The following is a 24,226-nucleotide window of genomic DNA, read 5'->3' as shown; positions in this document are numbered from 1 at the left end:
GCGCTTGGAGTTAGCCCGGCATCCCACTTAAGGCTGGATGACTCCGGCACTATTATTGATTCCTCTGAAGAAAGCGTTAGTCCCACTGCTGCTGCTGCTGGGAGTGAATCGTCAGCCCAGAGGAAGACCAAGAAAAAGAGCAGTCCTACTGTAACCCCCTGTCACTGTGTGTAGTGTGGGGTGCAAAGGGTACACAGTGCACCTCCTTCTCAAGCCCTGGCTAGCTGATGGGCATGGGTGTAGATGATCAGGGGGTCCCTGCACATGCAGGTGTTTCTTTGTAGTTAGTGGGACACAGGGGATGTCACTTTGGTGCAGTGTAATAGAAGTTACAATAATTTGGGCGCCAGACCATCTCTATGATAAACTCAACTCTTTATTTACACTCCTCTTCCTCCAGCACGATAATCATAATGGTTGCAGCAATAAAGAAATATATATACATCTCCTTACTCTCTCCAGCACAGTTCTTAATGAGCAATACCAATATGGTTGCAAATATCTCATTACTCCTCCAGCACAGTTCTTAATGTTATCCAGATGTTATATAACATAACTCACATGTCTCTTACACTCCATACGTCACTGCAGCTCACCCCTCCTCTGCGGGGATGATGTCTCCTGTGGGCTCTGATACTTCACTCTGTGTACTCCCAGCCTCAGGCTCTGACACTACAGCTACCTTGCCTCTTGTAGCAGCCCTCACTCCAGGGTCTCTTCCATGCGAAGTGTCCCCCTCTCTCTTGGGTTATTTATAGTGACATGGAGTTCCCCCCCTCATCCAGGGCACACATTCCTTGCCCTGGCGCAGTCACCGCACTCAGACTTCCAGGCAATGTTGGGGGATCCTGGAGCTTCCACCCCACTCTCCCAGGTCCCCAGCTACATCTCTCCTCTTCTGTGTCTCTCCTCTGTCTCTCTATTTCTTTTTTCCTCCTTTCTGACAGCCCCTCCTTCTCACTTAGTCTTACAGGCTGGGCTGGGTTATCACCATGGTAACCAGTTTATTTAACTCTTCATAAACTTCTAGCTTGCCCTCTAGGTGACCCCTCCAGTATTCACTGAGGTGCAGGTTTTACTAAAACGCCACTAGGGGGGCGTTACACTACGTTCCAACAATTAAGTGTGAAACAATCATTTGCTAGGGGAAGCAAATATGACAGCAGTCACCCAGTCGCCAAGCGAATCACAGACGCCATGGCTGGCATGTTAGTGTTAGATCTGCTTCCAATATCCACAATAAACGCAGCTGGTTTTTCACAGTTAATTGAGGTTTTGTATCCGCGTTACAGAATTCCATCGCGACACCATTTCTCCCGTAAAGCTATTCCACAATTATACCAAAAAGTGTGTACAAATGTAGAGATTGCGCTGAAAAATGCCATTCTGCCCACTGTCCACTTAACCACAGATATGTGTACAAGTGGAAGTGGTCAAACCAAAGACTATATGACTGTGACAGCCCACTGATTTGGTCATTCGACTTCACCAGCAGGAACAGCAGCAGCATGTACACCACTATGTTACATTTGTCACAGGCAGGCCTCTCTTTGTATCACTGGCTTCACTAACAGGCATACAGCTGACAATTTGTTACACAAACTGAGAGATATGATTGATGCATGGCTTATACCACTTGGACTCTACCCAGGGTATGTCTTTTCTGATAACGGCAGCTATATATTGCAAGCATTACAGCTGGGTGATTTCCAACACATTCCCTGTTTTGCTCACACCATCAACTTGGTGGTGCAGAGCTTCCTACGAAATAACAGTGAGGTGCAGGAGATGCTTTTGGTGTCCCGTAAAATTCCAGGCCATTTCAGGCATTCTGCCACAGCATGTAGGAGATTGCAGCAGCTCCAAGAACAGTTTAACTTGCCCTGCCACCAACTTAAGCAAGAGGTGGTAACTAGGTGGAATTCCACCCTGTACATGCTTCAGAGGATGGAGGAACAGCACAAATCCATCCAAGCGTATTGCACAAGCCATGACATTGGGAAAGGAGGGGGGATGTATTTCACTCTTGCACAGTGGGGAATTCTTTCAGTGCTGTGCAAGGTGCTGAAACCATTTGAAGTTGTGACGTGTGAAGTGTGTGCAGATTCTGCTAGTTTCAGCCAAGTCATTCCTTTAATTAGACTATTGGAAAAGCAGCTTGAGAAACTGAAGGAGGAGATGAAAGCAAGCAATTCCGCAAAGTATGTTGGCCTTGTAGATCAAGTACTTAATTCGCTTCACAATGATCCTCGAGTTATGAAGATCTTGAATCACTACGTTTTGGCCACTGTGCTTGATCCAAGGTTTAAGACCTTCATTGAGTCTTTGCTTCAAAATGAACGAGATGTGAACTTTTGCAAGGAGCTATTGCTCAGCAAGTTGTCCGGCTTGATGATGTGTCCTCCTTCGGTTTCTCAAGCAGCTGCTGCTCGTAAAAAATTTAATTTTCCAAAAAGAAGCAGGGAAGACGCAGAGGGCAGACCAGAACAGTTTAACATCTGGGTTGGTTTGAAGGATTTTTCCAAAAAATGTGTGACCTTGCCCATAACTCCATCCAATATGAGTATTAACATGCAAAGGATGGTGGAGGATTATTTTCAAGAGGTAATTGATATGGAAATGTCAGACAGTCCCTTTCCTTACTGGGAAGAAAAGCAGGCCATTTGAAAACCCATGTACAAACTTGCTTTGCAATACCTAAGCTGCCACCCTCCAGTGTGTACTCTGAACGAGTGTTCAGAACAGCCTGGAACTTAGTCAGTGATCGCCGTAGAAGGTTACTTCCCAAAAATGTGGAGAAAATGATGTTTATAAAAATGAACTACATCTTCCACGACGAAGGTCTTCACCATCCAAGACATCCAAGCACTGACTGTTCTCTAATGGCGGATTCAAGCGGCGATGAATTGATAGTCTGTGATGATGACGTACATACTGATGAGGGTGAGGATGAAGCTCAAGATGATGACGATAACATGTTTTTAAAACTTTCTATTTAAGTGTAGGGTGCAATCTACCCCCAAAGAGGAAAGGGACTTGGGGCATTTTGATATCACAAACCGTCTTGAAAGGCTGCTCTTTTAGCAATTTCTCATTATGGGTAGGGTGTCATAGACAGAGTGACCCCAAACTGGCTTTGTCCATTTCAATTAATATTGTACAGTCTATAACTGCTGAATTTTTTAGTATTTTCTACAAGTGGAGGGGGGCCTATAGAGACAGAAACCAAACTGCCTTTGTCCATTTCTTTACATATTTAACTATAAGTGTAGGGTGTAATATACACCCAAAGATGATGGCTGCATTGCCAATATGCATAGATGGAGAGGAAGACAATCTGGTTTGTGTGTAGAATTAATGAAGGCCTGACAGGAATTAAAATGTTTTTGGATAATTTATTAGCTTTACAAATTACATTACTTATCCAAGAAACAGGTAAAGCACTAAATTTGGTTATTTTATACCCAAAATCATTGATTTTTAAACAAAATAACAAAACAAAACCAAACAAAACCAAAACCAAAACACGCAATGGCGGTTAAGCAAAACCAAAACACAACAGTAATCCAGATCCAAAACCAAAACCAAAACACGGGGGTCAGTGAGCATCTCTAGTCCACCCTGCCCCCTAAATTATTACATGCCCATCCCACTGCCAACCAGGTTCTCTCACTTGACACCCACTTTTCTCACATGCCATCTCCTGCTCATCAGCCTTTCACACATATGGGCCCTTGCTGACCAGCTACTTTTTTATATGCCACCACTTATCAACTAGATTTTCTCTCACATGCCACTCCCTGACCATAAGCTTCTAATATCTGCCTTGCACACCAGCTATTCTATCACATGCCACCTCATAACCAACAGCTTTTCACTCACGTTACCCCATGTCTACCAGCTTTTCCCTCACATGCCATCCAGCTCACCAGCTATTCTCTCACATTCCAACCTCTGCTCTGCCAGTGACAACTTCACAATTCAAATAGTCTTCTCCGATCTCTGTACAAAATAGAGCCTTTTAGTGAAACCTGCACCAGACAAAAAATCTTCTACTGACCCCTACACATGATAGAGAATTCCATAATAAAGAGAATCTTCATCTGACCCCTGCACAATATATAGATAGAGCCATCCTCTGACCACTGCACAATACAGAGAGCCATCCTCTGACCCTGCACAATACACAGAGCCTTCCTCTGACCCCTGCACAGCACAGAGAGCCTTCCTCTGACCCCTGTACAATACAGAGGCTATCCTCTGGCCCCTGCACAATACATAGAGCTATCCTCTGACCCCTGCACAGCACAGAGAGGCATTCTCTGACCCCTGCACATTACATAGAGCCACCCTCTGACCCCTGCACAATACATAGAGCCATCCTCTGACCCCTGCACAATACATAGAGCCATCCTCTGACCCCTGCGCAATACATAAAGCCTTCTTCTGACCCTTCACATTTCAAAGAGCCTTCTCCGATCTCTGTACAAAATAGAGCCTATTAGTGAAACCTGCACCACACAAATAAATCTTCTAGTGACCCCTACACCTGATAGAGAATTCCATTATAAAGAGAATCTCCATCTGACCTCTGCACAATATATAGAGCCATCTTTTGACCCTGCACAACACAGAGAGCCATCCTCTGACCCCTACACAACACATAGAGCCATCCTCTGACCCCTACACAACACATAGAGCCATCCTCTGAACCTGCACAATACATAGAGCCATTCTCTGACCCCTGCACAACACAGAGAGCCATCCTCTGACCCTGCACAATACATAGACCCATCCTCTGACCCCTCCACATTACATAAAGCCATGCTCTGACCCCTGCACAGCACAGAGAGCCATCCTCTGACACCTGCACAGCACCGAGAGCCATCCTCTGACCACTGCACAATACATAGAGCCATTTTCTGACCCCTGCACAATACAGAGTGATGTATTTTGATACTATAGTTTTCAATAAAACATTCCTGGGCTTAAATGTATCAAGCTATGAGTGAGTTTCTGGCAGGTTTGAAAAGTGGAGATGTTTCCTATAGCAACCTATCAGATTCTAGCTGTCATTTATTTAGAACATTCTACAAAATCATAGCTAGAATCTGATTGGCTGCCCTAGGCAACATCTCCACTTTTCAAACACGCCGGAAACTCACAGCTTGATACATTTACCCCCTAGGGGTAAATTTAAATTTACCCCCTAGGGCTAAATGTATCAAGGTCCGATTTTGCCAGTGTGTTAAATTTGAATCTCTGAATATTAAGAATAGTGCTATTTCTGAGTTTAGCAACATAAGAACCCTTGGGTGTATGCTATCTGGACATGGAGCTCTATTTATTTTAATATTCTTCAGTCGTCTTTCGTCTGCTTCCTTTGTCAGCCAAGCGTTAATTTATGGTATAGTTTCATTTCCGTATTTATGTACTATTCTTACCATTTGTTCCTCTCCAGGGGTGGGCTGGGCCGGACCCCCAAAGTCCATTTTGGGCAGCCTGGTGGTCCAGTGGGAATGCGGTGCAGGCAGTCTATGCACAGACGGCCACATCACATACTATTCAGTGCGGCCACATTATTCATTCACAGAATATTGTACTACAGCTTGTAGTACAATATTCTATTAATGAATGATGCGGCTGTACTGAATAGCAGGGCCTGACGGGCCATCTGGCACTTCTGGCAAATACCAGAAGGGCCGATGACCAGATGGGCCGGTCCGCATGCAGCACTCTGCGCGCTGCTCAGCGGGCGGAGAGTCAGTGACTGCAGCCTATGCGAGTAATCACATGGGACGGCACCTGTCACGTAGTGCCGTCCCATGTGATTACTTGCATAGGCGGCAGTCACTCTCTTACGGCTCTGCACACACACTGTCCTGATTAAAAAAAGTTCAAGTACTGATTAAATAGAGCTAGCAACGGAATTACATGCCACATAAACAGCAAACTGAACAAAATGCATCACTGTTTTATTTTTTAACAAGTCTAAATAGTGCATTATAATCATAACATGCATATGTGTACAATCGTGTAAGCCAAAATCGACATTTTAAAATGTATTGCAAAGTGTATGGTATCTAGTAGGATACCGGGGTTTGCAATTAAGCTTTTGTATTTGAGCATTAAACGGACTGCCATTGTTAAGGCATATGACTAACGAATTTGCTAAACCACACAGGTCAAGCTGTACAGACAGACACATTAATTGTCATGTTGGTGTAGCTGCATATTGTGCTTTCTGTATAACTACCAATAGCTGGCCTTCTAACATGACCCCGTCCACAGACAGAGCACAAGATGCCGAACTCCCAAACTGACCCCTTATTTTTCTGTTGCTGTAACCTGGGGTTAAATAATTAATTAGTGTTTAAAAACACCTTTCTTGTCAATTAATTCATTCAGGCCATGAATTTGCAATTTTAAACTAAATGGGAACTTCAGAAGCAGAACATCGTGGTTACTTGCACAGGCGGAAGTCACTGACCCCCCTTTCGCTGACCAGTGCGCAGGAAGGAGGTGCTGCTGCTCGGATGTAACAAGGTAAGTGTTCCTGTGTGGCTTATAGTACAGTGTGTCTGCGTGGCTTATAGTGTGTCTGTGTGTGTGTAATAGTTCCTGTGTGGCTAATAGTACAGTGTGTCTGCGTGGCTTATAGTGTGTCTGCGTGGCTTATAGTGTGTCTGCGTGTGTGTGTGTGCGCGCAGTATTTTAATATAATATGTGAGGGAAGGGAGGATCTTAATAAAGTGTAGGAGGTAGGCTATTTAATGGGGGAATGTAGGTGGGGGCTAATTATTTATGGTGAGGTGAAGGAACCTTTAATTTAATGCTTGGGTGGTTTAGGGCTATCAGTTGAATATGGGGCTGATTTTAGGGAGTAGGGCTATTTATTAAATATGAATATGAATTATTTATTGCCAGGGATGGTTGTAGAAAATGACTATATTTATTAAACTTTAGTGATATTTAATGTATTGCTGGGACTGTTTGGAGGGAGGGAAATATGTTTTGAGTAAATGAGTATACTGTTAATTTAATGTTGGGGCTGTTTGGAGAGAAATAGGTCTACTTATTAAATGTGAATATTATTATCGTGGGGACTGGAGGGAGGCCTAATTATAAAATGTGAGTGCTATTGTTTTAACACCAGGGCTGGTTGAAGTTTTCTAAATCTCATGTACCCATTTTTTTTCAAAATAGGGCATCCAATATTCCAGGATCAAGACAAGAATGAACTGAGCTAAAGAAACCAGCTACAAGTGGTGAAAGTGACCAAGACAGGTAGGAGAGAGCAGGACAGTCTGCCAACTGTCCTGAATCTGGTGGGGCAGTCCTGAATTTGGGTGACTGTCTCACTTAGTCAGGATTTGGTCCGACTGCAAGAACAGTTGGGAGGTATGTCCCGCTTCACAACGTACTGCTTCAGAAGGCAGAGCTGTGTGCTTCTAACAGTAGTGCTTGTATATTTGTCTAAAATGATAACCATGTTACATAATAGAGGGTCTGATGTCTTAAATACCCTGAGCCTTAATCCAGCTATGGTTAGGGGAAGGGAACTGATGGCTGCTCCCAGTTCCCACACAGAACACAGCCTGCAGCAAGCCGAGAAGCTCTAAGTCTCACATGATTTTGTAATCTCGTGAGACTAAGAGCTTTCCTTCTCACTCTACAGGAAGTTTCCACCTTTATGGATGTGAGTAGCACCAGAAGCATAGATAAGTACAGTGGGCTGGGGGTGTCATGATGTGCCTGGGGGGATGGCATGATGTGACTGGGAAGGCGTGATAAATGTAATGTTTTATTATAATGTATGTGGTCACACCCTTTTAGGCTCCGCCGATGCTCGGCAGCACATGGTTTCTTTCCGGCTGGAACTGAGATGGGCCTGTGTACTATAAATGCCAGGGCTAATTTTTAGTCTCAGTCCGGCCCTGCTAAATAGTATGTGATGGGGCCATCTGTGCATAGACTGTCTGCTTCGCTTCAATGATAGTGCTACAGTTCTCCACCCCTAGACTACGGGAGCCCTGTAGCACCAAAATACCTTCCTCCTCACTGACTGCCGGGTGTGATGTAAACATCACATCTGGACGCGTTGTCAGTGAGGAGCTGCGCTTGGAGAAACTGCTGCGAAGAAGGCAGAAGTTGAAAAGAACATAAGAAGGTAAGTAATTTAGAACTGTGTATAGAGGGGGATGCAGCAATGAGTGTGATAAAGCAATTAGGGGGACAATGCAGAGGGGGATACAGCAATGAGGGGGACAATGTAGTGGAGCACAGAGCAATGAGGGGGACAATGGAGAGGGGAATACAGCAATGAATGGGGACAATGTAGAGGGGAATACAGCAATGAGGGGGGGACAATGTAGAGGGGCATACAGCAATGAGGGGGGACAATGTAGAGGGGCATACAGCAATGAGGGGGACAATGTAGTGGGGGACAGAGCAATGAGGGGGACAATGTAGTGGGGGACAGAGCAATGAGGGGGACAATGTAGAAAGCAGAGCAATGAAGGGGACAGTGCAGAGAGATGAAGAGCACAGTAATGAGGGGGGACAGTGTGAAGATGGGGGCAGTAGTGTGATTTAGGAGGAACAGTGTGATGAAGGGACAGACATATCCGCTATTTGTTGCTTTTATTGTTGTGATTTTATAGTTATATATATATATAATATATATTCCATTATAATCAGCCAGGTATGTAAAAAAAAAAGGCGGTGCAAGTAGAAGATATAAAAAATAAAATGCAGTATAAAGTGAGGTTTGTTTTTTGTTGCTTTATTTATTTTCCTTATTAAAATTTTATTGTTTATAATAAAATATTGCTGGGTTAAGCAACGTGAAAATAGCCTATTTTCTATATTTATAAATATATATTGTACTGAAAACCGCCCTTTAAGCATGAGTCTCTAGTTATGGGCCAGTGCTATGTGCTGGCCCCCCGGGCTAAAGTCTGCCAGCCCTCCCCTGTTAAACACCTCTGCTTTTTCCTTAGTATCATTTATCAATTCACCCATCTCACTTCTTAGGGGTCCTATATTATCTTTTTTAATCTTTCTGACATTTATATACTTAAAAACATTTGGTGGTTTGTCTTACATACTTTTGCAATTTGTTTTTCATTTTTTAACTTAGCCAATCTAATTTCCTTTTTGCATGTTTTATTACATTCCTTGTACCTATGGAAGGACTCCTCTGACCCTTCAGACTTAAACAATTTAAATGCACGCTTCTTCCTTTGCATTTCTTCCCTTACCATTTTATTTAGCCACATTGGTTTAGACTTAATTCTTTTACATTTGTTTCCCATAGGAATGAACTTATACGTGTATGTTTCCAACAACATTTTAAAGACAGCCCACTTTTCTTCCGTATTTTTTCCTTCAAAAGCTTTGTCCCAGTGTATGCTCTTTATAGACTCCTTTAGCATATTAAAATTTGGCTTCCCTTTCCCCCGTCTCCACCCCCTTGACTCTTGTTAAATTCCTCCTTACTACCCTCAATGTCTATCCCATAAATACTTGCTTGCCCCTCCCCCCCGGAGCCTAATTTAAAATCTCCTCCAACCTTCTAACCAACCTCTCTCCTAGCACTGCAGCCCCCTCCTTATTCAGGTGCAATCCATCTCGACAATAAAGATAGCAACTGACCGAGAAATCAGCCCAGTGCTCTAAGAATCCAAAACCCTCCTTCCTACACCAATCTTTTAGCCACGCATTAACCTCCCTAATCTCCCGCTGCCTCCCTGGACTAGCGCGTGGCACAGGTAGTATTTCCGAAAATACTACCTTGGATGTCCTTGCCTTAAGTTTGCGACCTATGTCCCTGAAATCATTCTCTAGGACACCCCTTCTTCCTCTAACTCGGTCATTGGTGCCAACATGCACCAAAACCGCTAGGTCATTCCCAGCCCCTCCCAACAATCTGTCCACTCGATCCGCAATATGCCGAGCCAGAGCACCCGGGAGACAACACACTGTTCGGCATGCACGGTCCCGGTAACAGTTTGCCCTATCTACCTTCCTAATAATTGAATCCCCTACCACCACAATCTGCCTGGGTCCTTGAGTAACTTTGGCCCTTCTATGCTGGAGAGACCATTCCCCTGGTTGCTAGAGGAAGCAGTCTCATCCAACTCTACCAATTCTGAACTGCCTTCCACAGTATCTTCATCCAATCTGGCAAATCTGCTGGGATTGCTTAGCTCAGAACTAGCCTGCCTCTTCCTCCCTCTGCTACCCCTAGTAACTGTTACCTAGCTGCCTACCTGTGCATCCTCCTCTGTCTCTGCTCCACCCTGTTCAGCATCAACGGTGAGCTGTAAACTCTGCTCCAGGTTGGCAATCTCTCTCAATGTTGCAATGGTCTGCTTTAGATCAGTTACCTGGGCTTCCAAAGAGACCAATTGCTCACATTTCTCACAGAGGTATAAACCTTGGAACACTTGCTCCAAGTGTGCATACATATGACAAGATATGCCTGCTACCACTTATCTTATTATGGCTAACCTAACTTCTTATAGCCTACAGTGAACTTGAGAGTACTAACCTTTGCTAGCCACTTACCAGATTAAACCCCTTCCTGGATTCAACTCCACACTTTAAACAAACAGCACTTGAAATCGAACAACAGTGGAAATCACAAGCTCAGTGAAACCACTTACTACCTCCTGTTAAACAGAGCTTGCTCTAACCAGCTGTATCAATGTATGCAATTAAACCACACCCACTAGCTCTAACAGAAAGAAAAATAAATAAATAAATAAAAAAAGAAAGAGAAAAGAATAAAAATAATAATGTGACACTTAATAAACACACAGAAAAAAGAATCTGCTTCAATAAACACACAGAATAATTCCCCAAACTATATCACTCTCTCAACACAGCACAACAATCCTTACTGGATCTAACTCCACACTTTAAACAAACAGCACTTGAAATCAAACAACAGTGGAAATCACAAGCCAAATAATATGTTCCGGGGGCACTTGTTTGCTGTAATGTGATTGATTTGGGGGCACTATTGTTTGGCGTTATATGAACTGGGGGCACTATTAGGCACCCTCCCCCTAGACGTTGCTGTACACGCCCTTCCGGCAGCGAGCTGCGGCACAGAGTATCCCTCGCTTGGTGTCCCGGGATGCACACCCTAATGAAGTGTTCTGCGCACTCCTATGGGTGAGTGACCTGAACTGAACACTCTGAGAGTACTGAGCTAATATCAGATCATCATTGGCAACAGAATTTCCTTGTGGAGTAAATCTGCTTTCCAGCCTACTGCGTCATCTTTCTATATCTTATAACATCCAAAATTGTATTTCATCCTCATTATTTGGTAATATTTAAGGATTTTATTCTTGTTATGAGACCATGTTACACGTTTATGATCTGATTGTACTGCAGAACAGTGGTACTCTCACATCTGACAGTGCTGCTGTCCTTGCAATATTCCAGCACTGGAATCTTTCTTCTATTTCTCTACCTGGTCACTTTTAAGCAGGTGCTGTAAGTAAATTCATTAGGTATTGAATGGATTATCCTGCAAACTTGGAAACTCACAGTTCCTTTCTGCAGAGCATTTACTAATTATTTTAACTCTTTATCATTATCATCATTTATTTATTTATATAGGGCCAACATATTCCATAGCGCTTTACAATTGGGGGCAAACACAGTAATAAACAAACTGGGTAAAACAGACAAAGAGGTGAGAAAGCCCTGCTCGCAAGCATACAATATATGGAAAGCCCTGCTCACAAGCTTACAATATATGGAAGGCCCTGCTTGCAAGCATACAATATATGGAAGGCCCTGCTCACAAGCTTACAATATATGTAAGGCCCTGCCTGCAAGCTTACAGTATATGGAAGGCCCTGCTCGCAAGCTTACAGTATATGGAAGGCCCTGCTCGCAAGCTTACAGTATATGGAAGGCCCTGCTCGCAAGCTTACAGTATATGGAAGGCCCTGCTCGCAAGCTTACAGTATATGGAAGGCCCTGCTCGCAAGCTTACAATATATGGAAGGCCCTGCTCGCAAGTTTACAATATATGGAAGGCCCTGCTCGCAAGCTTACAATATATGGAAGGCCCTGCTCGCAAGCTTACAATATATGGAAGGCCCTGCTCGCAAGCTTACAATATATGGTTTAAACATTATGAATATGTTGTACATCTGTATGGAACACCAGCATTTTATTCATGCAAATCAGTCCCTGTGTAGATTACAATATAATTTACCTACCACATACTCACACACGTGAGGAGCAATTTAGTCAGAATTCAATGCTTGAAGGTATAGGAAGGGGAGAGGGACCTCTGAATGAATGACTTTCTTATAGATAGGAGGCTGGCATGGCCTGTCTGTGCGGTGTGTCATATGTCTTTTTGTTTACACAATATAGTCACACTTCTCTTACATGGCAGTTTTCAGTTCTACATTAATAAATACTTGGGGTGTAGCAAAATACTTTATAACCTTTCTTTGTGTCTGCTTACTGTGACTCCGCCTACCACTGCGTGTTCCGTTAGCCTCGCCTGCCACTGATAACTGATGTGGTTATGGATAATCGAGTTAATTCCGCCTATTTTTGTGTTGGACCAGCCTACTGTTTGGTCCCGCCCATGTGAGGCCACTTCCAGTATTTTTTCCAGGGCCACTCTAAGTTCCCAATCCGCCCCTGAGTGATGGTGTGGTGTGACCTGACGTCACACTGATGTTCCCGCCGCCGCTGAATTAGGCTTCCAAGTATGCTAATGGGTTAAGCTGTACATCTTGAGGGATAATAGTTATTTTCTCCCTTAATGTCATAAATTAAGTTTTTGTTGTTTTTTTTTATGGGTTGGGGGGACATTCACCAAGAGGGGTGGGGGCGTTCATCGGGGGGGGGTCCTGCCTGTTTCATTTATACTGGGCCCCACAATTTCTGATAACAGCCCTGATCCTCTATCTTTAAAAAATCAGGGTTGGACTGGGACATGAAGGGCCCAACGGGGGAATGCAGTGGTAGCGGCCCGATACATTAGGGTGTGGCCAACTGTAAGGGGGGTGTGATCAGTTATTAAAGGGGATGTGGTGAACCCATGAATTACAACGTGTTGCAGCAATCTGGCCTTAAGGAGAGCAAAGCATAAAAAGGAGTAACTTTGCACCTGGGTAAAACCATGCTGCATTGGAGGGGAAGGGAAATTTAAAATGTCTTACTTCCCATAATGAACTCTGCCCAAAATGTGTATAATAATCTCTAGTGTGGATTTTACTTTATTTTTTGTAAATTGACTGTGTTAGCTTTTTTATTGTGTCAGAACCATCCCACACATTAATAGTATATAGTGTTACAAGTTAACCCATGCATGATACTCATGCATTCTAGTCAAATCAAGCTGCTTATGGTGTTAAAAAGGTTCTTGTCATGCATTTGGGGCTAGGCCAGGCCTCCTCAGGGGAAGAGTGTTACTTCCCGACGTAAGCACCCTTTTTTAACGTGGTTTTGTCCACATGTCACCACCTCATAATTTTTCTTCATCACCTCATCCTTCATCTTTATCGCCACATCCTTCATCAAGCTACTTAAGGTGTTAAAAAGGTTCTTGTCATGCATTTGGGGCTAGGCCAGGCCTCCTCAGGGGAAGAGTGTTACTTCCCGACGTAAGCGCCCTTTTTTAACGTGGTTTTGTCCACATGTCACCACCTCATAATTTTTCTCCATCACCTCATCCTTCATCTTTATCGCCACTTCTATCCAGATGTCTATCCAGACACAGGGATCTCATTCAGCGGTCCTGAGTATCACACTCCTCTCACACTGTCATCCCCAGGCAACCACCAACCACTCCCCACTGTCACCCCCGGCAACCACCAACCACTCCCAACTGTCACTTCTCCTTCAAGAAATATATTTTTTTTTTTAAAAAATCTTTATAAACACTTTTAACAATTAACAAATTAAATTAACAAATTAAAAACATCTTAGTATTCCAAATTTCAGCCCTTTCTGAGTTTTTTTTTCAACACACACTAAGAATTTCAGTGTATAACTTCGCCCAGCAGGTGGCGCTGCAGCTTGGTTTTTTTTCCCACACACAGACACACGCCACTAGGCTTTTATAAAGTAGATGTTTACTAGTAGTACTTCTTTATGTCAGACCGCCCTATTAACAGTATATAGTGTTATGTTTACTAGTATTACTTCTTTATGTCAGACCGCTCTATTAACAGTATATAGTGTTATGTTTACTAGTAGTACTTCTTTATGTCAGACCGCCCTATTGCCAGTATATAGTGTTATGTTTACTAGTAGTGCTTCTTTATGACAGACCGCCCTATAAACAGTATATAGTGTTATGTTTACTAGTAGTACTTCTTTATGACAGACCGCCCTATTAACAGTATATAGTGTTATGTTTACTAGTAGTGCTTCTTTATGTCAGACCACCCTATTAACAGTATATAGTGTTATGTTTACTAGTAGTGCTTCTTTATATCAGAGCGCCCTATTAACAGTAGGGATGTGCACCGGCGACTTTTGAGGTCTCGTGTTTTGTGTTTTGGATCCGGATTTTCGTTATTTTTGAGGTTCGGATTTGTCTCGCAAAACACTTGACGAAAGGTCTCGGTTCGGATTTAAGGTATTGGATTCGGATTTTTTTTGAAAAAAACATAAAAAGTTTAAAAATCAAGTTTTTGGGCTTATTTTCACTCCTAGGCTATTATTAACCTCAATAACATTCAATAACAAGCATTTCCACTAATTTACAGTGTATTGTGAACACCTCACAATATAGTTATTAGTCCAAAACGTTGCAACAAGGTATCTTTCTGGACTGCGTAGAGGAGTGGGTCACCACAATATATATTAAAAACCCTGAACTTTTATGATTCGCACCAATAATTGTACCTGGACTGCGTAGAGGAGTGGGTCACCACAATATCTTAAAAACCCTGAACTTTTATGATTCGCACCAATAATTGTACCTGGACTGCGTAGAGGAGTGGGTCACCACAATATCTTAAAAACCCTGAACTTTTATGATTCGCACCAATAATTGTACCTGGACTGCGTAGAGGAGTGGGTCACCACAATATATTAAAAACCCTGAACTTTTATGATTCGCACCAATAATTGTACCTGGACTGCGTAGAGGAGTGGGTCACCACAATATCTTAAAAACCCTGAACTTTTATGATTCGCACCAATAATTGTACCTGGACTGCGTAGAGGAGTGGGTCACCACAATATCTTAAAAACCCTGAACTTTTATGATTCGCACCAATAATTGTACCTGGACTGCGTAGAGGAGTGGGTCACCACAATATCTTAAAAACCCTGAACTTTTATGATTCGCACCAATAATTGTACCTGGACTGCGTAGAGGAGTGGGCACTGGGCACCACAATAAAATATATAAAAAACCTTCAACAGATCTGCATTACACTACACATACGGCTGCTCCTCCATCCTCTCCATCATATACATGTTGGAGTTTTAGCGTGTGACAACCTCTTGTTTTTGATAATGTCAGTGCATTTGGAATATTTTTCAATTTGCCCCACACCACTGAATGTACTTTATCTATGATACGCAATACGCATCTATCTATCTTGACTGCGTAGTGTGGTGGCCCCGGTACACAATTTGGTACCGAGGCCACAATATAATTAAAAAACCCTCCACGTGTCTGAATTCCACCAAACAAGTATCTGGACTGCATAGTGGGGTGGCCCCGGTACCCAATTTGATACCGGGGCCACAATACCTCCTCCAAACATGCTACAGACAATTCGTCATTGAGAGACCCCAGACAGACAGGGTCGAAGTGTTATTGTTTGACTTTGTAAACCCAAAAAAATGTCCCTGTTGCACATAGTCGTGCAATGAAGACTGACTTTTTCATTTAAAGGCACGATCTTTAAAGTGTAGTGTTTGTAAGTCTAAGTCATATTATACTTTTGGTAAAATTGGTTTATTTTGTTCCTCTTTATGGTAATTAATTAGTAATAGAATTAAAGTAGGAAATAGAGTGGTATAGAGTTGTAGTGTGGTATAGATAGAGTGGTCCACACAATATAATAATAAAACCCTCAACTGGTCTGAATTCCACCAAACAAGTATCTGGACTGCATAGTGTGGTGGCCCCGGTACACAATTTGGTACCGGGGACACAATACCTCCATCAACCCTCTAAATCCCACTCCACTGATGGCGGACACCGGGCGCACGTCTAACACCAACATTGCAGTTACAGCCGCAGTTATACGCTTTGCAATAGGGTGACTACTATCGTATTTGGTGGTCATGGCAAACGACTGTTGGACGGTCAATTGTTTGGTGAAAGACTTAGCGGTCTTACGACTTCCCCTCTGGGAAGATGACCGACTAACAGCAGCAACAGCAGCAGTGGCAGTAGTAGGCGTACCGCTGCAGGATTCCTCGGATGAATCCCGTATTGAGGAGGACTCAGTCTGGCTGCTGACTTGGGCTGCAGGACTGAATCTGATGGAGATTGTGGAGGAAGTTGACGAGGAGGGTGTTGCTGGTGTGTATCCAACTGGACCACGGGATTTAGGTGTCCCTGTACCGATGAGGGTCCTAGCCCCAGTTCCTGAACTAACCACTGAACTATGAAGGTTATTCAGGTGACGTATAAGGGAGGATGTTCCTAGGTGGGCAAGATCCTTACCCCTGCTTATTTGAGCTTTACATAAGCTACATATTGCCATACATTGGTTGTCTGGATTTGGATAAAAATAACTCCAGACCGAAGAGGTGCATTTTTTGGTCTTCTGACCAGGCATGACGATGGGCTTTTTCATCCCATGGACATCAGCTGTTTCCCCCCCTGGTGCCTCATTTACAATAACCACATCACCATCCTCATCATCAAGTTCCTCCACAGCGCCAGCTACATCATCAATAGCCTCCTCCCGAGCCACCTCTTCCCGTACAGTGATGGGAAGGTCAGGCTTGACAACCACCAACACCCTTGGACTCGCCTTGGGGATTTGTGATAATTTCTCTTTAGAAGGCAGAGTTGTTTGCTGTTTTGTTGCTGACAGCATAACTCTCTTCAATTTTTTGTAGGGGGGGGGGAGGAGGAGGAGGGCTAAGATCCGTGGGTGAAGCTGAACCACTAGTCATGAACACGGGCCAGGGCCTAAGCCGTTCCTTGCCACTCCGTGTCGTAAATGGCATATTGGCAACTTTACGTTTCTCCTCAGATGATTTTAAGTTTCTCTTTTTGCTACTTTTTCTTAACTTGGGCTTTTTGGATTTTACATGCCCGGTACTACGAGATTGGGCATCGGGCTTGGTAGACGACGTTGATGGCATTTCATCGTCTATGTCATGACTAGTGGCAGCAGCTTCAGCATTAGGAGGAAGTGGGTCTTGATCTTTCCCTACTTTATCCTCCAAATTTTTGGTCTCCATTATATGTAGCACAAGATACTGCAGAATGTGTGAACTTGGTAATATTGCAGTACCAATGGACTTATACTGCTGGATTGGTTTTGCAAATTTGGTTATAATTATTATATTTTTTATTTTTTTTTAATTTTTTATTTTTTTTTACTTTTTTCTTATTTTTAAAAAACTTGGGAATAGTGGGGAAATAACTATGCCCTTAGAAGCACAGAGCACAGGACACAGCACCACTGGACTGAACAGGACACGGCACAGGACCCAGCAGCACTACGGAACTCAGCAGGACAGAGCACAGGACACAGCACCACTGGACTGATACTGCAGAATGTGTGAACTTGGTAATATTGCAGTACCAATGGACTTATAATGCTGGATTGGTTTTGCAAATTTGGTTATAATTATTATATATTTTTTTTTTTTTAAATTTTTTATTTTTTTTTACTTTTTTTTTATTTTTTAAAAACTTGGGAATAATGGGGAAATAACTATGCCCTTAGAAGCACAGAGCACAGGACACAGCACCACTGGACTGAACAGGACACGGCACAGGACCCAGCAGCACTACGGAACTCAGCAGGACAGAGCACAGGACACAGCACCACTGGACTGATACTGCAGAATGTGTAAACTTTGTAATATTGCAGTACCACTGGACTTTTACTGCTGAATGTGTGAACTTGGTAATATTGCAGTACCAATGGGCTTATACTGCAGGATTGGTTGTGAAAATTTTGTGGTAATTAAAAAATATTAAAGTAGTTTTTGGTATTTTTTAAAAAAAACTTTTTTTTATTTTTTTAAACACAGGGGAATATTGGGGAAATAACTATGCCCTTAGAAGCACAGAGCACAGGACACAGCACCACTGGACTGAACAGGACACAGCACAGGACCCAGCAGCACCACTGACCTCAGAAGGACAGAGCACAGCACACAGCACCACTGGACTGATACTGCAGAACACAGCACAGCACAGCACAGCACAGCACTAAACAGCACAGCACAGCACAGCACTAAACAGCACAGAACTAAACAGCACAGAACTAAACAGCACAGAACTAAACAGCACAGAACTAAACAGCACAGAGGACCACCTAACACACCCTCCCTCTACCCTGATCAATGCCCGAGTGAAGATGGCGGCGACTAGCGGGGAATTTATAGGATCCGAGTATCGCGAGATCCGACAACGGGATTATGAGTCAGAGCCTCAGTTTCACTTTTGAATTTGGCGCCAATACCCGGATCTGTCTCGGATCCGACTCGGATCCGCAACGTTCGGGTGGGCTCGGATTTCAGAAATCCGAGTGCGCTCATCCCTAATTAACAGTATATAGTGTTATGTTTACTAGTAGTGCTTCTTTATGTCAGACCGCCCTATTAACAGTATATAGTGTTATGTTTACTAGGGATGAGCGCACTCGGATTTCTGAAATCCGAGCCCACCCGAACGTTGCGGATCCGAGTCGGATCCGAGACAGATCCGGGTATTGGCGCCAAATTCAAAAGTGAAACTGAGGCTCTGACTCATAATCCCGTTGTCGGATCTCGCGATACTCGGATCCTATAAATTCCCCGCTAGTCGCCGCCATCTTCACTCGGGCATTGATCAGGGTAGAGGGAGGGTGTGTTAGGTGGTCCTCTGTGCTGTTTAGTTCTGTGCTGTTTAGTTCTGTGCTGTTTAGTTCTGTGCTGTTTAGTTCTGTGCTGTTTAGTTCTGTGCTGTTTAGTGCTGTTTAGTGCTGTGCTGTTTAGTGCTGTGCTGTTTAGTGCTGTGCTGTGCTGTGCTGTGCTGTGCTGTGCTGTGTTCTGCAGTATCAGTCCAGTGGTGCTGTGTGCTGTGCTCTGTCCTTCTGAGGTCAGTGGTGCTGCTGGGTCCTGTGCTGTGTCCTGTTCAGTCCAGTGGTGCTGTGTCCTGTGCTCTGTGCTTCTAAGGGCATAGTTATTTCCCCAATATTCCCCTGTGTTTAAAAAAATAAAAAAAGTTTTTTAAAAATACCAAAAACTACTTTAATATTTTTTAATTACCACAAAATTTTCACAACCAATCCTGCAGTATAAGCCCATTGGTACTGCAATATTACCAAGTTCACACATTCAGCAGTAAAAGTCCAGTGGTACTGCAATATTACAAAGTTTACACATTCTGCAGTATCAGTCCAGTGGTGCTGTGTCCTGTGCTCTGTCCTGCTGAGTTCCGTAGTGCTGCTGGGTCCTGTGCCGTGTCCTGTTCAGTCCAGTGGTGCTGTGTCCTGTGCTCTGTGCTTCTAAGGGCATAGTTATTTCCCCATTATTCCCAAGTTTTTAAAAAATAAAAAAAAAGTAAAAAAAAATAAAAAATTTAAAAAAAAAAAAATATATAATAATTATAACCAAATTTGCAAAACCAATCCAGCATTATAAGTCCATTGGTACTGCAATATTACCAAGTTCACACATTCTGCAGTATCAGTCCAGTGGTGCTGTGTCCTGTGCTCTGTCCTGCTGAGTTCCGTAGTGCTGCTGGGTCCTGTGCCGTGTCCTGTTCAGTCCAGTGGTGCTGTGTCCTGTGCTCTGTGCTTCTAAGGGCATAGTTATTTCCCCACTATTCCCAAGTTTTTTAAAAATAAAAAAAAAGTAAAAAAAAAATAAAAAATTAAAAAAAAAAAAAATATATAATAATTATAACCAAATTTGCAAAACCAATCCAGCATTATAAGTCCATTGGTACTGCAATATTACCAAGTTCACACATTCTGCAGTATCAGTCCAGTGGTGCTGTGTCCTGTGCTCTGTCCTGCTGAGTTCCGTAGTGCTGCTGGGTCCTGTGCCGTGTCCTGTTCAGTCCAGTGGTGCTGTGTCCTGTGCTCTGTGCTTCTAAGGGCATAGTTATTTCCCCACTATTCCCAAGTTTTTTAAAAATAAAAAAAAAGTAAAAAAAAATAAAAATTTTAAAAAAAAAAAAATATATAATAATTATAACCAAATTTGCAAAACCAATCCAGCAGTATAAGTCCATTGGTACTGCAATATTACCAAGTTCACACATTCTGCAGTATCAGTCCAGTGGTGCTGTGTCCTGTGCTCTTTCCTGCTGAGTTCCGTAGTGCTGCTGGGTCCTGTGCCGTGTCCTGTTCAGTCCAGTGGTGCTGTGTCCTGTGCTCTGTGCTTCTAAGGGCATAGTTATTTCCCCACTATTCCCAAGTTTTTTAAAAATAAAAAAAAAGTAAAAAAAAATAAAAAATAAAATAAAAAAAAATATATAATAATTATAACCAAATTTGCAAAACCAATCCAGCAGTATAAGTCCATTGGTACTGCAATATTACCAAGTTCACACATTCTGCAGTATCTTGTGCTACATATAATGGAGACCAAAAATTTGGAGGATAAAGTAGGGAAAGATCAAGACCCACTTCCTCCTAATGCTGAAGCTGCTGCCACTAGTCATGACATAGACGATGAAATGCCATCAACGTCGTCTTCCAAGCCCGATGCCCAATCTCGTAGTACCGGGCATGTAAAATCCAAAAAGCCCAAGTTAAGAAAAGTAGCAAAAAGAGAAACTTAAAATCATCTGAGGAGAAACGTAAAGTTGCCAATATGCCATTTACGACACGGAGTGGCAAGGAACGGCTTAGGCCCTGGCCCGTGTTCATGACTAGTGGTTCAGCTTCACCCACGGATCTTAACCCTCCTCCTCCTCCCCCCCCTACAAAAAATTGAAGAGAGTTATGCTGTCAGCAACAAAACAGCAAACAACTCTGCCTTCTAAAGAGAAATTATCACAAATCCCAAGGCGAGTCCAAGGGTGTTGGTGGTTGTCAAGCCTGACCTTCCCATCACTGTACGGGAAGAGGTGGCTCGGGAGGAGGCTATTGATGATGTAGCTGGCGCTGTGGAGGAACTTGATGATGAGGATGGTGATGTGGTTATTGTAAATGAGGCACCAGGGGGGGAAACAGCTGATGTCCATGGGATGAAAAAGCCCATCGTCATGCCTGGTCAGAAGACCAAAAAATGCACCTCTTCGGTCTGGAGTTATTTTTATCCAAATCCAGACAACCAATGTATGGCAATATGTAGCTTATGTAAAGCTCAAATAAGCAGGGGTAAGGATCTTGCCCACCTAGGAACATCCTCCCTTATACGTCACCTGAATAACCTTCATAGTTCAGTGGTTAGTTCAGGAACTGGGGCTAGGACCCTCATCGGTACAGGGACACCTAAATCCCGTGGTCCAGTTGGATACACACCAGCAACACCCTCCTCGTCAACTTCCTCCACAATCTCCATCAGATTCAGTCCTGCAGCCCAAGTCAGCAGCCAGACTGAGTCCTCCTCAATACGGGATTCATCCGAGGAATCCTGCAGCGGTACGCCTACTACTGCCACTGCTGCTGTTGCTGCTGTTAGTCGGTCATCTTCCCAGAGGGGAAGTCGTAAGACCGCTAAGTCTTTCACCAAACAATTGACCGTCCAACAGTCGTTTGCCATGACCACCAAATACGATAGTAGTCACCCTATTGCAAAGCGTATAACTGCGGCTGTAACTGCAATGTTGGTGTTAGACGTGCGCCCGGTGTCCGCCATCAGTGGAGTGGGATTTAGAGGGTTGATGGAGGTATTGTGTCCCCGGTACCAAATCCCCTCGAGATTCCACTTCACTAGGCAGGCGATACCAAAAATGTACAGAGAAGTACGATCAAGTGTCCTCAGTGCTCTTAAAAATGCGGTTGTACCCACTGTCCACTTAACCACGGACATGTGGACAAGTGGTTCTGGGCAAACGAAGGACTATATGACTGTGACAGCCCACTGGGTAGATGCATCCCCTTCCGCAGCAACAGCAACAGCTGCATCAGTAGCAGCATCTACAAAATGGCTGCTCATGCAAAGGCAGGCAACATTGTGCATTACAGGCTTTAATAAGAGGCACAACGCTGACAACATATTAGAGAAAATGAGGGAAATTATCTCCCAGTGGCTTACCCCACTTAGACTCTCATGGGGATTTGTGGTGTCAGACAATGCCAGTAACATTGTGCGGGCATTAAATATGGGCAATTTCCAGCACGTCCCATGTTTTGCCCACACCATTAATTTGGTGGTGCAGCATTACCTCAAGAGTGACAGGGGTGTGCAGGAGATGCTTGCGGTGGCCCGCAAAATTGCTGGACACTTTCGGCATTCAGCCAGTGCCTACCGCAGACTAGAGGCACATCAAAAAAGCTTGAACCTGCCCTGCCATCACCTCAAACAAGAGGTTGTGACGCGCTGGAACTCCACCCTCTATATGCTGCAGAGGATGGAGGAGCAGCAAAAGGCCATTCAGGCCTACACAGCCACCTACGACATAGGCAAAGGAGTGGGGATGCGCCTGAGTCAAGCGCAGTGGAGACTGATTTCCGTGTTGTGCAAGGTTCTACAGCCATTTGAACTTGCCACACGAGAAGTCAGTTCCGACACTGCCAGCTTGAGTCAGGTCATTCCCCTGATCAGGCTGTTGCAGAAGCAGCTGGAGAAAGTGAGGGAGGAGCTGGTAAGCCATTGCGATTACAGCAAGCATGTAGCTCTTGTGGATGTAGCCCTTCGTACGCTTTGCCAGGATCCGAGGGTGGTCACTCTTTTAAAGTCAGAGGAATACATTCTGGCCACCGTGCTCGATCCTCGGTTTAAAGCGTATGTTGTGTCTCTGTTTCCGGCGGACACAAGTCTACAGCGGTGCAAAGACCTGCTGGTCAGGAGATTGTCCTCTGAAGAGGACCGTGACATGCCAACAGCTCCACCCTCATTTTCTTCCACATCTATGGCTGCGAGGAAAAAGCTCAGTTTTCCCAAAAGAGGCACTGGCGGGGATGCTGATAACATCTGGTCCGGACTGAAGGACCTGCCAACCATTGCAGACATGTCTACTCTCGCTGCATTGGATGCTGTGACAATAGAAAAAATTGTGGATGATTACTTTGCTGACACCATCCAAGTAGACATGTCAGACAGTCCATATTGTTACTGGCAGGAAAAAAAGGCAGTTTGGAAGCCCCTGTACAAACTGGCTCTATTTTACCTGAGTTGTCCCCCCTCCAGTGTGTACTCGGAAAGAGTTTTTAGTGCAGCGGGGAACCTGGTCAGTGAGCGGCGAAGGAGGTTGCTTCCTCACAACGTTGAAAAAATGATGTTTATAAAAATGAATAATCAATTCCTCAATGAAGTACAGCACTGCCCTCCAGATACTACAGAGGGACCTGTGGTTGTGGAGTCCAGCGGGGACGAATTGATAATGTGTGATGAGGAGGAAGTAGACACTGTAGGGGGAGAGGAATCAGAGGTTGAGGATGAGGACGACATCTTGCCTCAGTAGAGCCTGTTTAGTCTGTACAGGGAGAGATGAATAGCTTTTTTGGTGTGGGGGCCCAAACAAACCAATCATTTCAGTCAAAGTTGTTTGGTAGGCCCTGTCGCTGAAATGATTGGTTTGTTAAAGTGTGCATGTCCTATTTCAACAACATACCTCTCAACTGCAGCTCATCCCTCCTCTGCGGGGATAATGTCTCCTGTGCTCTGACACGTCACTCTGTGTACTCAGCTACCATGCCTCTTGTAGCAGCCCTCACTCCAGGGCCTCTTCCATGTGCAGTGTCCCCCTCTCTCTTGGGTTCACTATAGTGGCATGGAGTTCTCCCCCTCATCCAGGGCACACATTCCTTGCCCTGGCTCAGTCACCACGCTCAGACTTCCAGGCAATGCTGGGGGAGCCTGGGAGCTTCCACCCCAGGTCCCCAGCTACAACTCTCCTCTCCTGTGTCTTCTCTCTCTTTCT

At 43.9% G+C, this 24,226-nt stretch overlaps 1 protein-coding gene across 1 annotated transcript in view; it reads right to left on the bottom strand.

Moving 5' to 3' along the window:
* LOC142143311 (uncharacterized) overlaps positions 1 to 23,932 on the bottom strand; it is a 1,060,202-nt gene extending 1,036,270 nt beyond the window's left edge. Inside the window, exon 1 of the mRNA XM_075201038.1 lies at positions 23,918 to 23,932. The gene's annotated coding sequence lies outside the window, so the exon portion shown is untranslated. The remainder of the gene's footprint in view (positions 1 to 23,917) is intronic.
* Between the last annotated feature and the right edge of the window lie 294 nt (positions 23,933 to 24,226).

This window comes from Mixophyes fleayi, chromosome 3 (assembly GCF_038048845.1).
Source record: "Mixophyes fleayi isolate aMixFle1 chromosome 3, aMixFle1.hap1, whole genome shotgun sequence".
Classification (NCBI taxonomy): Eukaryota; Metazoa; Chordata; class Amphibia; order Anura; family Limnodynastidae; genus Mixophyes; species Mixophyes fleayi.
Note: the sequence above shows the minus strand (reverse complement) of the source record. Positions and strands in the feature narration are given on the sequence as shown.